The sequence below is a fragment of the Sorex araneus genome, chromosome 3 (genome assembly GCF_027595985.1).
Source record: "Sorex araneus isolate mSorAra2 chromosome 3, mSorAra2.pri, whole genome shotgun sequence".
NCBI lineage: Eukaryota > Metazoa > Chordata > Mammalia > Eulipotyphla > Soricidae > Sorex > Sorex araneus.
The window spans coordinates 141,022,758-141,038,365 of NC_073304.1; the positions used below are offsets into that span (position 1 = coordinate 141,022,758).

Sequence of the window (15,608 nt, forward strand, 5' to 3'; positions counted from 1 at the left end):
CTTACTGATCTCCATCTAGAGATAAAACACTCTTTACCCAGGAGCAAAAGGAATCTCATGGACTCTGAGCTTCAATGAATTCATATTTGTGAAAAGGTGAAATAATCAATCACCAAACAGCAAGATATATTTGCGTGTTTTTTTAGTTTTTATAAATGAACTAGTAAAAACAGTAATGGTTTATTTTTTAATCTAATTTACTTCCTTGTAGGACATGATAATGCCAATCCATACCTATATTATTTTTCTCCTTTAAGCTTTAGTTGCTTGCGCTAAACTCTTTAAAAATGCCTCTAGTGCAAACTACAACACCCAAAAGGAAAAAGAGAAACAAAAAGGATGCCCTTCCACAGAGGTAGGATGGGGTGGAAGAGGAGGGGGTGGGGTTGGTAGGAGGGATACTAGGGTCATTGGTGGTGGAGAATGGGCACCAGTGGAAGGATGGGTACTTGATCATTGCATGACTGAAACGCAAGCACGAAAGTTTGTAAATCTGTAACTGTACCCCACGGTGATTCACTAATAAATATTTTTTTAATCTGTTAATTTTAAAAATTAAACTGTGGCCACTGGTTTGTTTTTTTTTTCCACTTTGTTTTTACTTTTAGTAATTTTTTTTAATGAATCACCATGAGGTACAGTTCAGGCTTACAAACTTTCATGCTTACATTTCAGTCATACAATGATCGAGTACCCATCCCTCCACCAGTGCCCATTCTCCACCACCAATGTTCCCAGTATCCCTCCCGCCACCCCCTTACCCTCCCTCCTTCCCTCCCCCTGCCTTCCCCCACTCCCCCCCCCCGCCTCTGTGGCAGGCACATTCCCTTTCACTCTCTCTCTCCTTTTGGGTGTTACGGTTTGCAGTACAGGTATTAAGTGGACATCATATTCAGTCTGTAGTCTACTTTAAGCACGCATCTCCCGTCCCGAGCAAGCCCTCCAAGCATCCTTTACTTGGTGGTCCCTTCTCTGTCCCAGCTGCCTTTTCCCCCAGCATGTTTTCTTGTCTCTCACCTTAAACTCTTTTCTCCTTTGCTTGCCATACCTAATAGTTTAAAATTTCTGGGGAAGTATGAAGTAGAGCAAGGAATCCCTCTTCAGCAAATGATAATGGGAAAATTGATTAGTCATATATTTAAAAATTATTTTTAAAATGTCAAATATATTTAAATATATATAATAAATTAAAAATTATGTAAAAATTCAACTCAGATCCCCATCTCACACATGCTCAAAATTCAAAGTTCAAAATGGATTAGGTACATCATTATCATATCTGAATTAATAAATTATCATCTGAATCTATAAATGGATTAATTATCTCATTTCATATCTGAATCCATAAATTATATTGAGGAAAAGATAGATTGAACCCTTCATGACATCAAATCTAGAAGTGTCTTCAATGATTCAATGCCATTGGCCAAACAAATAGGAACAAAGATAAACAAATCAAACTAAGAAGCTTTTACATGCTAAAGAAATGATGACAAGAATGAAAAGATAAAAACGCCCAGAGACAGGGAGAAAATATTTTCCCACCACTTCTCTGACAAAGAGTTAATATCCAAGATATACCAAGCACTTGTAAAGTTTAACAAAAAATATATCCATCAAAAACTGGAAAGAAGAGATAAACAGAAAGCTCCTCAACATAAATATATGGATGACCAGTAAGTATATGGAGGGAATTACTCTGCCTTACTTATTAGGAAAATGCAAATCAAAACTATGAGATATCACCTCACACCAGTGAGACTGGCACACATCAAAGAATAAAAAAAAGAAAAAACAATTTTGGTGTAGATGTGAGGAAAAGGAACCCTCATCCATGCTGGTGGCAATGTCGACTAGTTCTGCCTTTTTGGAAAACAATATGGACTCTTCTTCAAAAAGTAAGAATTGAGCTTTCCTATGACCCAACAATTCCACAACTTGGCATCTACTCTAAGGGACCCAAACTCTATTCAGAAGTGACATTTGCACTCCTGTGTTTATTGTAACACTACTGACAATAGCCAAAATCTATGAACAATCAAACTGTGTGAGAACAGATGACAGGATGACGGGATAAAGAAATGTGATATATATATATATATGTATATATATATATATATATATATATACAGTTGACTAGTACTCCGCTATTTTAAAAAAAAAACAAAAACACCCCAATGACCCAGAAGAGAGCCACACAGAATCTCCTGACCCCGAGCCAGGCTATCTTCACCGGGGCATCTTGGGGGTTGGGGGCAGGTTGAGTTTCCCTCCCCACCCCAAGCAGAACCCTGGCAACTGAAAACCTCCAGAACCCAGCCACAGCCATGCCCAAGGCCACTCTCCACATGCTTGGACGAGCCTCCCCCAAAAAGGAACCGGCAAAGGAACCCAGGAATCCCTTGGCTGAGATCTCCAAGTCTGCTCGGATCCGGACTGGGCCTCCTCCCCCCAGGTCTCCAGTTTTTCAGTAGCTTGGCTGTCACACCCACAAACAGCCCCTAGTGCCATGTAATCTCATCAATGGCCAAGATCCAGAGACTATAAAATAAAACTCCCAGAAGAGAGTGATGCAGTATTTCCTGGAACACACAGTGGCAAATGTGGCCACGCATCTTTCCATACTCTAGCCCACTGGTGTACCTAAAGTAGCACACATTTGTTTGGTTTTAACATACTTACGTGCATTCTCTTATATACAGTCTTAAATGGCCCCAGAATGAAATACAACAGCATACAACAAACTTCACAAACTTCCTTTTTATTGTGGTGGGAAGATACTCGCCAATAGGGTGGGTGATTGAATATTACCTGTAATGAACTATTGTGAACTACTTTATGAAAATAAAAAGTATAAAAATCGCAAAAAAACCAAAGAAATCATGCAATTTTCTGCTAGGTAAAAGGAAAGGGAACTTCACACACTTCGTGCCAAGTGAAGTTATTCAGAAAGAGAGGAACAGGTACATATTCTATTCCTCACATGTGAGATATCAAGAAATATAGGAGTGAGAGAATGGAGCAATAGCACAGCGGGTAGGGTGTTTGCCTTGCACACAGCCGACACGGGTTCAATTCCCAGCATCCCATATGGTCCCCTGAGCACCACCAGGGGTAATTCCTGAGTGCAAAGCCAGGAGTGACCCCTGTGCATTGCCGGGTGTGACCCAAAAAGCCAAAAAAAAAAGAAACATAGGAGTAAAATAGCTAATGGTCAAGGACAGCGGGGCCTGAGAACTAATCTACAGAGCTGAAATAGAGAGTGGAGAAGGGAGGTGGGCATTTTGGGGGGAAGGGTGGCACTGGAACATTTAGTTATGAAACCCTGTCATTAACAGTTTTATAAATTCTGGTGTCTAAAATAAAAATTAAAATAAATAAAATAAAATTCCTTGGGAGGCAAATACAAGCCAACATCTCTGCTATCCATAACCCTAGGGAACAGTGTATTCAACTGCACGAGGACAAATGCTTGAGACTCAGGTTTTCTGGATTGCATCCAAGGTCCTCCCAGTTACACCTCAACCCACACACACTGTTAGTTGTACCATCTTGGTCAAGTCTCTCAACTTGGCCATCTTTCGGACAAGGGAGGGTGGCATTGAATACCTAATTGGGCTGCTGTAGGATTAAACGGTATAACCCTTCTATCACCCTGTATTTGCAGAAGCATCAAATAAACATTATCTCTTCTGATGAGTAGTGGTTGCAGGCAGAAAAAAAAGTAGAGGTAAAAAATAGAGGTAGAAATTAAGTGATGGTCACAGTTCTCACCTTAGATGCTGTGAATCTCACCTTAGAATCAACCTTGCTTAACTCCTTGCTGAGATTCTCTAACTTATTTGACCTACCTCCTCCTTTCAAACGTAAAATTACTCAGCAGCTTCCTGAATATTTGCATTCTTTAAGTGAACAAATCAAAAGTGCTCCACCCAATGCACCCAATTGTATTATCACTCCCTGGTTCACTCCAGCCCTCTTCCCCACCTCCAGGAAAGGCAAAATCGCCCATTTTGGGAAACTGTTAGAGTGTGGAAAGGAAATGATTTTTCTCTCTCTCTTTTTCTCTCTTCTCTCCCTCCCTGTCCTGCCCTCCCTCTCTCCCTTCCTTCCTCCCTCCTTCCCACCGTCATTTGACGTCACTGTCACTTCTTTTTTTTTAATTTTATTGAATCACTGTGAGATAGTTACAAGCTTTCATGTTTGGGTTACAATATCAAGCACCCATAACTCCACCAGTGCACATTCCCCACCACCAATACCCCCCTTTCCCACTCTCCCCCTGCCTCCATGGCAGACAATATTCCCCTTACTCTGTCTCTGTCTCTGTCTCTGTCTCTGTCTCTCTCTCTCTGTCTCTCTCTCTCTCTCTCTCTCTCTCTCTCTCTCTCCTTTTGGGCATTATGGCTTGCAACACAGACACTGAGAGGTCATCATGTTTGGTCCATTATCTACTTTTGGCACGCATCTCCCATCCCGACTGATTCCTCCAGCCATCACATCACTTTCTTAGTGATCCCTTCTCTATTCCATCTGCCTTCTCCCCTCTGCTCATGAAGCAGTCTTCCAGCTATGGGGTAATCCTCCCGGCCTTGTATCTACTGTCCTTGGATGTCAGCCTCAGGTGATGTTATTCTATACTCCACAAATGAGTGCAGTCCTTCTATGTCTGTCCCTCTCTTTCTGACTCACTTCACTTAACATGATACTCCCCATGCCTATCCATTTATAAGCAAATTTTATGACTTCATCTCTCCTAACAACTGCATAGTATTCCATTGCGTAGATGTACCAGAGTTTCATCTGTTCTAGAGCACTGGGTTGTTTCCAGATTTTAGCTATTGTGAAAATGGTACAATGAACATATAGGTACAGATGTCATTTCTATTGTGCTATTTTTGCATCCTCAGGATCAGTTCGTCACTTCTATAGAATAATTATTTAGGCTCTAGGCACCCAGCCTGCTCCTCAGCCCTGAGCACCCCAGGCTTTCCTCCCCTCCGGACTGCTGGTCGGTGGCCAGCACGCCGACCCCAAGTGCCGCAGCCGTTTTGTCTTCCAGCCCAGGTGTGTGATGCCCCCTCGACCCGTCCTTCCAGACCCAGCCTGCTCCTCGGCCTTGAACACCCCAGGCTTCCCTCCTCTCTGGACTGCCAGCTGAGTGACCGGAACACCACCCCCAACCCCCTGACCCGCTTTCGGGTTGTGGGAAAGGGGCGTGGCCTAGGAAAAGTGGGCGTGGCCTCTTTTCCGGCCAGCCGCCGCTTACGTGGTGGCAGATAGTCTCCTCAACATCGTGTCCAAGACTAACATCCTAGCTATTCGTAAGCAGTAGGACAATAAAACACAAGACTTCACATAAGGATTGAAGGAACATCTCAGTGGGAGGCCAGGTTTTAGAAGGGAGGAATAAAAAGGCAACCACCATTGACTGAGCCTATCCACAATCCTTTTTAGCAACAAGAGGGAACAGGGATACTGATCTTCAAGATCCCTCTTCCATACCACCACAACAACATGAAGAAACAGCGCAAATCCCCACCGCAAGCAGAGAGCGATGAAAGGAGTCCAGAAACCTCAATTGGCGTTTCCTACAAACTTGACCTCTCTGATAAAGAATTCAGAGTTCAAATCCTCAAGATGTTCAATGAACTCAATGCAAAGATTGACAACATAAAGGAGGACCTGGCAGAAACAACGCAACAGACAGCCGACAAAATACAGGAAGAAATGAGAGCAGAAATAAAAAACCTAAAAAAAGAAATAAAGAATTCGCTAGATGAAATCAAAAACTCTCTGGCTGCCCTCAACAATAGAATGACTGCAGCCGGAGACAGAATCAGTATGCTTGAAGATAAGCTGCAAGAAGCCTACAGGCCACAACAAACCATGGCAAGAGAACTCAAAATAGCTTTAGGGCGAATCAGAGTCCTAGGGGATGATTTCAAGAGGAACAACATTTGAATCATTGGAGTACCAGAAGGACAGGAAACCAACCCAAATGAAAAAGCCACAGTCAAACAAATCATTGCTTGAAAAGTTCCCAGAGCTGGACAATGCGGGCATCCAGATTCAGGGCACCCGAAGGGTGCCAACTAAAAGAATTCCTAACAGAAAAACCCCAAGACATATCATAATTACAATGATGGACGTCATCTAGAGAGACACAATACTGCAGCAGCAATGTCAAAGAAGGAAATTGCATACAAAGGAGCACCCCGTAGATTCACAGCAGATCTATCAGAGGAAACCCTCCAAGCCCGAAGGCAATGGTGGGATATTGTGAAAAAACTCAATGAAATGAGGGGCTATTGTAAGACAAGAAGAACCCCTGCAAGCACAACAAACCCTTACACAAAGATGGTGCAAAATCCCGTAACAGTAATCTCCCTTAATGTCAATGGTCTAAATTCACCTGGAAACACCTGGAAATTAAATAGCTCGATGTTGAACAATAAGTGGGTCAGTAAGGAAATCAAGGAAGAAATCAAATGATACCTGGAAACAAATGAGAATGAAGGCACGAGGTATCAGAACCTGTGGGACGCAGCAAAAGCCGTTTTAAGGGGAAAATTTATAGCTCTGCAAGCATATCTCAGGAAGGAATAAAGGGCCCACATAAATACCTTGACTTCACACCTCAAGACCTTAGAAAAGGACCAACAAAAGGAGCCCAAACCAGGCAGAAGGAAAGAGATAATAAAACTTAGAGCAGATATTAACGTCATGGAAACCGAAAAGACAATCCAAAAGATCAATGAAACCAAGAGCTGGTTCTTTGAGAAAATAAACAAGATTGATTAACCACTAGCAAGACTCACAAAGAAAGAAAGAAAGAGAGAACCCTTATATGCCGAATCAGAAATGAAAAGGGGGATATCACAACAGAAACCAATGAAATTCAAAAGATCATCAGAGACTACTTTAAAAATCGGTATGCCACGAAACAAGAGAACCTAGAAGAAATGGATAAATTCCTCGACTCCTATGATATCCCAAGGCTGAACCAAGAAGACCTGGAGTACCTGAATAGTCTCATTAATATCAAGAAAATTGAAACTGTAATCAAAAGTCTTCCCAAAAACAAAAGCACAGGTCCAGAAAGATTACTAGGGAATTCTTCCAAACATTTAAAGAGTACCTAGTGCCAGTCCTTCTCAAGCTTTTCCAGGAAATTGAAGAAACAAGAAACCCTCCCAGTTTCTATGAGGCTCATATCTCCCTAATACCAAAAGCAAACAAAGACACAAACACTCAAAAAAAGAAAACTACAGGCCAATATCCCTGATGAACAAAGATGTGAAGATTCTCAACAAACAGCAAACAGAATTCAACGACTCATCAAAAAGATCATACACCACGACCAAGTGGGATTCATCCCGGGGATGCAAGGATGGTTTAACATTTGGAAATCAATCAACATAATCCATCATATCAACAAAAGAAAAGATAAAATCATATATTCGTATCAATAGATGCAGAGAAAGCATTTGACAAGATCCAGCACCCGTTTATGATGAAAACGCTCGCCAAAATGGGTATAGAAGGGACCTTCCTCAATATAGTCAAAGCCGTTTATTACAAGCCTACAGCAAGCATTGTCCTCAATGGGGAAAAAACTAAGACCCTTCCCTCTGAGAACAGGGATGAGACAAGGATGCAGACTCTCTCCACTTCTGTTCAATATAGTACTGGAAGTACTTGCAGTAGCGATTAGGCAAGAAAAAGATATTAAGGGCATTCAGGTAGGAAAGGAAGAAATCAAGCTCTCACTATTCGCAGATGATATGATACTATAGCTAGAGAACCCTATAACCTCTACCAAGAAAATACTGGAAACAATAGACTCGTACAGTAAAGTTGCAGGCTATAGAATCAATACCCAAAAGTCCATGGCTTTCCTATATACAAATAATGAGAGAGAAGAAAGTGAGATGAGAAAAGCAATGACGTTCACAATTGTGCCTCAAAAAATCAAGTACCTTGGAATCAGCTTAACAAAGGAGGTAAAGGACTTGTATAATGAAAACTACAAAACACTACTTCAGGAAATAAAAGAGGACACGAGGAAATGGAAAGACATCCCCTGCTCATGGATTGGAAGAACTAATATTTTCAAAATGGCAATTCTCCCCAAAGCATTGTACTAATTCAATGCGATCCCTATAGGGATACTCTTGACATTCTTCAAAGAAATGGAGCAAGCGCTCCTGAAACTTATATGGAACAATAAGCCCCCACGAATAGCTAAAGCAATTCTTGGGAAAAATAAAATGGGAGGAATCAACCTCCCCAACTTCCAACTCTACTACAAAGTGGTAGTCATTAAAACAGCATGGTACTGGAACAAAGGCAGAGCTGCAGACCAATGGAATAGGGTTGAATACTCTGACACACACCCTCAAATATATGATCATCTAATCTTTGATAAGGGAGCAAGAAATGTGAAGTGGAGCAAGGAAAGCATGTTTAACAAATTGTGCTGGCAAAACTGGACAGCTACAAGCAAAACAATGTGCTCAGATCTCCACCTATCACCCTGTACAAAAGTCAGATCAAAATGGATTAAAGACCTCAACATCAGACCAGAATCCCTAAGGTACATTGAAGACAAGGTCGGCAAAACCCTCCACGACATTGAAGCCAAAGGCATCTTCAAAGCTGACACGCCACTGGCCAAGCAAGTGAAAACAGAGATAAATAAATGGGACTATCTCAAACTAAGAAGCTTCTGCACTTCAAAAGAAACAGTGACCAAAATACAAAGACAATCTACAGAATGGGAAAGAATATTTACGCAGTACCCATCCAATAAAGGGTTGATAACAAGGATATACAATGCACTGGTTGAACTCCGCAAGAAGAAAACTGCCAATCCCATCAAAAAATAGGGTGATGAAATGAACAGAAACTTTCCCAAAGAAGAAATCCGAATGTCTGAGAGGCACGTGAGAAAATGTTCAACATCACTAATCATCAGGGATATGCAGATCAAAACAACAATGAGATATCATCTCACACCACAGAGACTGGCCCACATCCAAAAAATCAAAAGCAACCGGTGTTGGCGTGGATGTGGGTAGAAAGGGACCCTCCTCCACTGCTGGTGAGAATGCCGACTGGTTCAGCCCTTTTGGAAAACAATATGGACTATTCTCAAAAAGTTAGAAATTGAGCTTCCATTTGACCCAGCAATACCACTCCTGGGAATATATCCCAGATAGGCAAAAAGGTATAGTAGAGATGACATCTGCATTTCTATGTTCATTGCCACACTGTTTACAATAGCCACAATATGGAAAAAACCAGAGTGCCCAAAACCAGATAATTGGTTAAAGAAACTCTGGTATATCTACACAATGGAATACTATGTAGCTGTCAGAAAACCTGAAGTCATGAAATTTGCACATACGTGGATCAATATGGAAAGTATCATGCTGAGTGGATCAATATGGAAAGTATCATGCTGAGTGAAATGAGTCAGAAAGAAAGAGAAAGACATAGAAAGATTGCACTCATATGTGGAATATAAAGTAGCTGAGAGGTACAATCTTACAATGATGCAATTTCTGGCAGATTTTTCTCTGGACTTAGTTACTAAAGTACTAAAATACAGAAATCCAAACCCGTGCGGCTGCTAGTGTGGCCTCTAGACCTCATATCTGTTCATTCTCAGCAATGGAAAACAAATTATCAAATGCTTTCTTTTCAGCAGGTCGACTTTGGGGGAAGAAACTCCAAATCAATAATAGTGAGTTTTTTGTTGAAATATTGAATGTAATCAAAGTAAAGTGAAATTTACTAGTTACACATGCGGGGTGGAGGCTGGGGAGGCGGGGGGAGAGGAGGAGAAGTATACTGTTTTTCTTGGTGGTGGCATATGTGCACTAGTGAAGGGATGGGTGTTCAAGCATTGTATAACTGAGACTTAAACCTGAAAGCTTTGTAACTTTCCACATTGTGATTCAATAAAAGAATAATTTTTTTTAAAAAAGAATAATTATTTAGGCTCTAGATCCATAATGAAATTTTGTGAGTCCTGACATTAGAGTGTTTTTTTATTAAAGAGAAAATGATTTTATTATCCATCTAGTTTGAGCACCTAAACCTATTGCAAAGCATATTCTTGAAGCAGGAAATACAAATTTATAATTTATATTATGCTTTACTATTTAAAAAAATTTAATTGTATTAAAGTTATTTATACACATGGCAAAGAGAGAACCAATTCTAGAAGGCTTTCTATGAAAGACTGTCATCTTGAGGGCCTGGAGAGATAGAATATTGGGGAGGATGCTAGCCTTGCACATAGCCCACTTGGATTCGATTCCTGATACTCCGTATGTTCGTTTCCCCAAACCTGCCAGAATTGATCCCTAAGGGTAGAGACAAGAGTGAGCGCTGAGCACCCTCAGGTGTGCCCTGATCCACACCAAAAAAAAAAAAAGAGTCATTTTCACACTCTTGAGTAATCACTTGCCACTACTTCCTTTGTTTCAAGTAGTCATTAAATATCTCTAAGTAACACAGAATTTTGTTTGTTCTTTGCTTTTGTTTAGGGGCCACACCCAATGATACTCAGGGTTATTCTTGGATCTGCACTCAAGAATCACTCAAGGGACATATGTGGTATGAGGGATCAAACCTGGGTTGGCCAAACACACCTGCATTTGCAAGGCAGATGCCCTATCCACTGTACTATCTTTCCAGCCCTAAATTTAGATGATAGTTACTGGCTTCGTTTTCTTTGTTTTATTTTATTTTTTGTAATTTATTATAGTTTGGGTTATGTGTTTATAATGGTGTTGACATTTACAGTCGTGGTACATGAAATAGTCTTACCTCACCACACTGACTAAATTCCTTTCAACATAGCTCTGCCTAGAATGATGCTCACAGTTTGTATTCTAGTCCCCATAAGGTATTTATTATTGGAGGTATTGTCTATATTCTTGTTTTGTTTGCCTGAACACCATAAATAAGTGAAATCATCGACTGCTTATCTTTCTCCAGCTTGTGTCACTCGACATAACCCTCCAGTTCCATCCAAGTTGCAGAATATCACATACTTTTCTTTTTTCTTGTCAGTTAATAGTATTCTACGATATATATATGCATATATATATGCCACAACATTTTACTCATGCATCTGACTTCATTTACATTGATTTTGCAGTACAGATGTAGAGGTCTTAGGAGTCCTCGGCACCCCTCCATTAACTCCAATAGTGATAGCAAAAATCTTACCATGATTTGTTTATTATAACTCTGACCACTGGTCAAAGTCATTAATTCAGTATCAACTAATTTCCTACATAATTCTGATATCCCTGTGGCTTAATGTTGTCATTTTGTTGTAAATTTGAATAATTCTCTGTGTTCCGTCCTCTCTTCTTTTGAAATCAGAATTATCAGATTATCTATCAGTGTATGCCTCATTGGTATCATTTTTTCTGTAGTCCTTTGATCAATTCCAATTATACTAAGGTTGATCTCTAAACTTGTTGTGTTTTATTTTGTATTGTGTTGTATTTTTCTTCCCTACCATTATGGAAGCTTTATAAATTCCAGTAGTTGCTTGGTATAATGGCAATATACTGTAATATAACTCTTTTGTTTTCTTTGCTATTTGGTTGGGTCTTCTTATTTGATTTTATTTTAACTTTTGTTTTTGGGTCACACCTAGCTGTGCTCAGAGACCACTCCTGGCAGTGCTTAGGGAACCATATGTGTGCTAGGGCTCAAACTGGGTTGGCTTCATGCAAAGCACGTGCCATACCCCCCTGTACTATATATCTCTCTGACCCCATATTGTAATGTGATTTTTTTTTATAACAAGTAGTTTACTTCTTTACTTTGAGAAAGGATGCATAGACAGTAAATTATTTGAGTTGAGCATCTCTTGCCCGCATGCCTGGCTGTCTTCCCGGGGGCCCCTCGGAGGGGATGGGCTCCAGCTTCCCTCCCCACCCTGAGCAGAGCTCCCAGCCACTGAAGACCACCGGAACCTAGCTACAGACATGTCGGAGGCCCCTCTCCACACGTTTGGACAGGCCTCATGCATGAAGGTACCAGCAGAAGAATCTAGGTGTGTGTAATCCCATCAAAGGCCAACATCCAGAGAGAGACTTAAAAGAAGCTCTCAGAAGGCGCGGCCACTTTGCAGCCACGCGATATCATGTAGCCTGCTTCTCCCTCTGACAGAAACTGGCAATCTTCTGAGAGTTTCCTGCCCTCATGGGACAGCCTTGCAAGCTTCCCTCGGTGTATTCATATGCTAAATCCAGTAACAAGCTGGAACTCATTCCCCTAACCCTGAAAGAGCCCCCAATGCGACATCGTTGGGAGGGCCAAGTCAAGATAGCCTTCTAAGATCTCAGGGAAAGGATGAAATGAAAGGTTACTGAGCCCGCCCAAGAAATCGGTGATTAACAGAATTTTCGTGATTCGTGAAATAAACTTTTACTTTTCTGTCACCTTTAATGAATGCTTTGACTGACCATAAGATTTCAGGTTGCAGTTTCAAATTTTAAAGTTATTATACTGTTTTCTTCCAATTTTGAATGTCTTTGTTGAGAAATAAAATTTTCTTTTTTGATCTTTTGTATATAAAAGTATATAAACTTATCTACCTCATATTTTCTGGGATATTTTAATGTCTGAGTATCTGAAAATTTATGATTATGTACCTTGGCATGAATTTGTCCTTGTCCCTTAAGATTGAAATTCAAAATACCGTCTTTCTCTGAAAAAACATGTCCTTAACTTCTGAGAATTTCCCCCTGAATTACATGTTCCATTTTCTCCTATTTTCTGTTTTCTGAGATTTCTGCCCTTTAAGATTCTCTTCCAGCTTGTTTTATATTAAATTGAAGAATGTTAAGTCACAGATCTATTCAAAGGCGTGCACGTGTGTGTGTGTGTGTGTGTGTGTGTGTGTGAGAGAGAGAGAGAGAGAGAGAGAGAGAGAGAGAGAGAAGGAGGGCGGAGGGGCATAATTTCATTTCTTTTTAATTTTATTGAATCACCATGAGATAGTTATAAGCTTTCATGTTTGGGTTACAATCACATAATGATCAAACACCCATCCCTCCACCAGTGCACATTCCCCACCACCAATATCCCCAGTATACACCCCCTTTCCCACTCTCCCCCTGCCTCCATGGCAGACAATGTTTCCCATACTCTCTCTCTATTTTTGGGCATTATGGCTTGCAACACAGACACTGAGAGATCATCATGTTTGGTCCATTATCTACTTTCGGCACGCATCTCCCATCCCAACTGGTTCCTCCAACCATCATTTTCTTAGCGATCCCTTCTCTATTCCATCTGCCTTCTCCTCTCCACTCATAAAGCAGGCTTCCAGCTATGGGGCAATCCTCCCAGCCCTTGTCTCTACTGCCCTTGGGGGTGTCAGCCTCGTGTGATGTTATTCTATGCTATACAAATGAGTGCAGTCCTTCTATGTCTGTCCCTCTCTTTCTGACTCATGTCATAGGGGCATAAATTCTTGAACTGCCTTTTAGTCACCCACTTGCAGGCCCATTCTCACCCCAATTTTGAGAGATTTTCCCACTGATGGCTATATGGCAAGTTATTCTTCTGCTTTCCAGTCTCAAAAATAATGGGGTGGGGGTGTGGACTTGCAGGTGGTGATCTGGAGGTCCAGAGGCCCCACCAGCAGTTTGTGGCCTATTGAGCAAAGGGTTCATTGCAAGGGTCCAAGACTGTGATGCTCTCAGGCCCTGCAGCTGGGGTACCTGCGCCATACCAGGAGGTGTTTGGGAGCCTCCAGCGCTGCACCCAGCAGTGCTGGTGTGGGAAGAGGGAGAGGAGTCACAGGGTGCAGGGATAAAACCCAGTGGGACTCTCCTGGCCCCAGATTTTACTATTTTTATCAGCTCTTTAATTGTCTTTTCCTTGTGTGTTTATATCTTGTTTTTTCAAAGTCCTTTTGCAGTTCCTTGTTGTGGTATAACAGGTAATAGCAAAGATAATAGTATGTGTTAAATGAGCCACCTCTAGCTAAAAAGTTCAAGTGATTTTCTTAAAAGAAATGCAAAAATTTTTTAACAACATTTCAAGTCCATTTGCCTAATTATAACTGGTGTAAATATTCACAGCCTTTTATGACCTATTGGAGAATGACTGTTCAAGTCCAGTTTAATCTGTTCTATAGACTGTGAGTAATAAGCACAGGTGCTCAAAGTTGACATTACAAAGAGAACATGATAAAAGGGTAAAGAACACTTTATATTTGTCCTAACATGATTTTTGTGTCTCAAGCCTTCTTCTTGACAACCCCATCATCTGTAATTTAGGTCTGAAACTGAGAACCCTAATACAATTAAGTTAACAACAGAAAAGACCAGTGAGGAACTAACATAACAAGTGAGGAAATTTCATAAGTGAGGAAATGTGTTAATGGAAAGAGACTGACCTCGTTATTCATTTATGGCTCTATTTAAGACATCTCTTTCATGTTATTTGAATCCAGGAAGTCTTCTCTAGTTTGACTTTGCATGATCTTTCCTTTACAGACCAGCCCTCAGAGAAGAGTCACCGCACACTGCCTTGTCCCTGGAGTCCCTTTTCCAGTGCCTTTGATGCAGGACATGCCTGTCATTGGCTTAGCAGGGAGTTTATATTTGCTGTGTCTTTTTTCACTTAAAAAACTGAGGAGAAAGGCAGCCATACATGCGCTGTGACACTGGGACAGTTGACGTCCTAGGAAGGCAGGAGCAAGTTCCGAGTGACAGCCCAGAAGCTTGCCCTGACCTCACACTTGGTCTCTCCTCACCCCTTGTCTGACAGCATGATCCTGCTCTGCCAGACAGAGGCGACCTAGGGAGCAGCCCTCAGAAAGAAACGTCTTGATCTTTTCTGCCAGGGGAAGAGAGGGGATTGTTGCTGTTTTTAATAGCTGATTTGATTTGAACAGTTGATCTGATTTTATTATATGATTTGTATGATTACATAGGTTTCTGGCATACATCATTTCATCAACATTTATATATGGTCACCACAAAAATCTTGTTTTCACTTATTGCCAATGAGCCCTTTTTACTAAATTCATCCACTTCAAAGGACTTTAAAGTATTGAACCAAGGGTTAATAACTTTGCCTCCAATTTTACCACAGTACCTATGTGCCTCACCACCACAGCAGGAATATGGACTCTTCTCGTTCTCTTGGCATTAGGTCCCAAAACAGCATATTGCAGGGAGACTTGAGACTCTTTGAGTGCGTGGCTGGCACCTCAGCTTTATTGAACATTCTTGAGACTGCCTGCAACTGAAGACACATCCACCAGTTCTTCCTTCTTGGGGTCAGACCCCTCAAAGCCACCTCAGACTCTCAGTCATTTTCTCTGGTGGTCTCTCTACCACATAAGATTGTGAAGGCTTAATTCCATCCAGTGTCTGCTTTTCAGGAGATCCAGATTCCTACACCTAAAGACTCCCAGCCTCCTTGAGGCTCGAGGGGTGGTTGGGAATGTAGAGACAGTGGTGGAGGGAAGGTGACAGGGAGGTGACAGTGGTGGTGGGATTGGTGTTGAAATATTGAGTGCCTATAGCAAATCATAACAAACCACTTTGTAAACC

General features: G+C 41.2%; 1 protein-coding gene across 1 annotated transcript in view; it reads left to right on the plus strand.

Annotated features, from left to right (window-relative positions):
- The window catches only part of SLC24A3 (solute carrier family 24 member 3), a 653,927-nt gene that overhangs the window by 566,982 nt on the left and 71,337 nt on the right, over positions 1-15,608 (plus strand). The window lies entirely within an intron of this gene.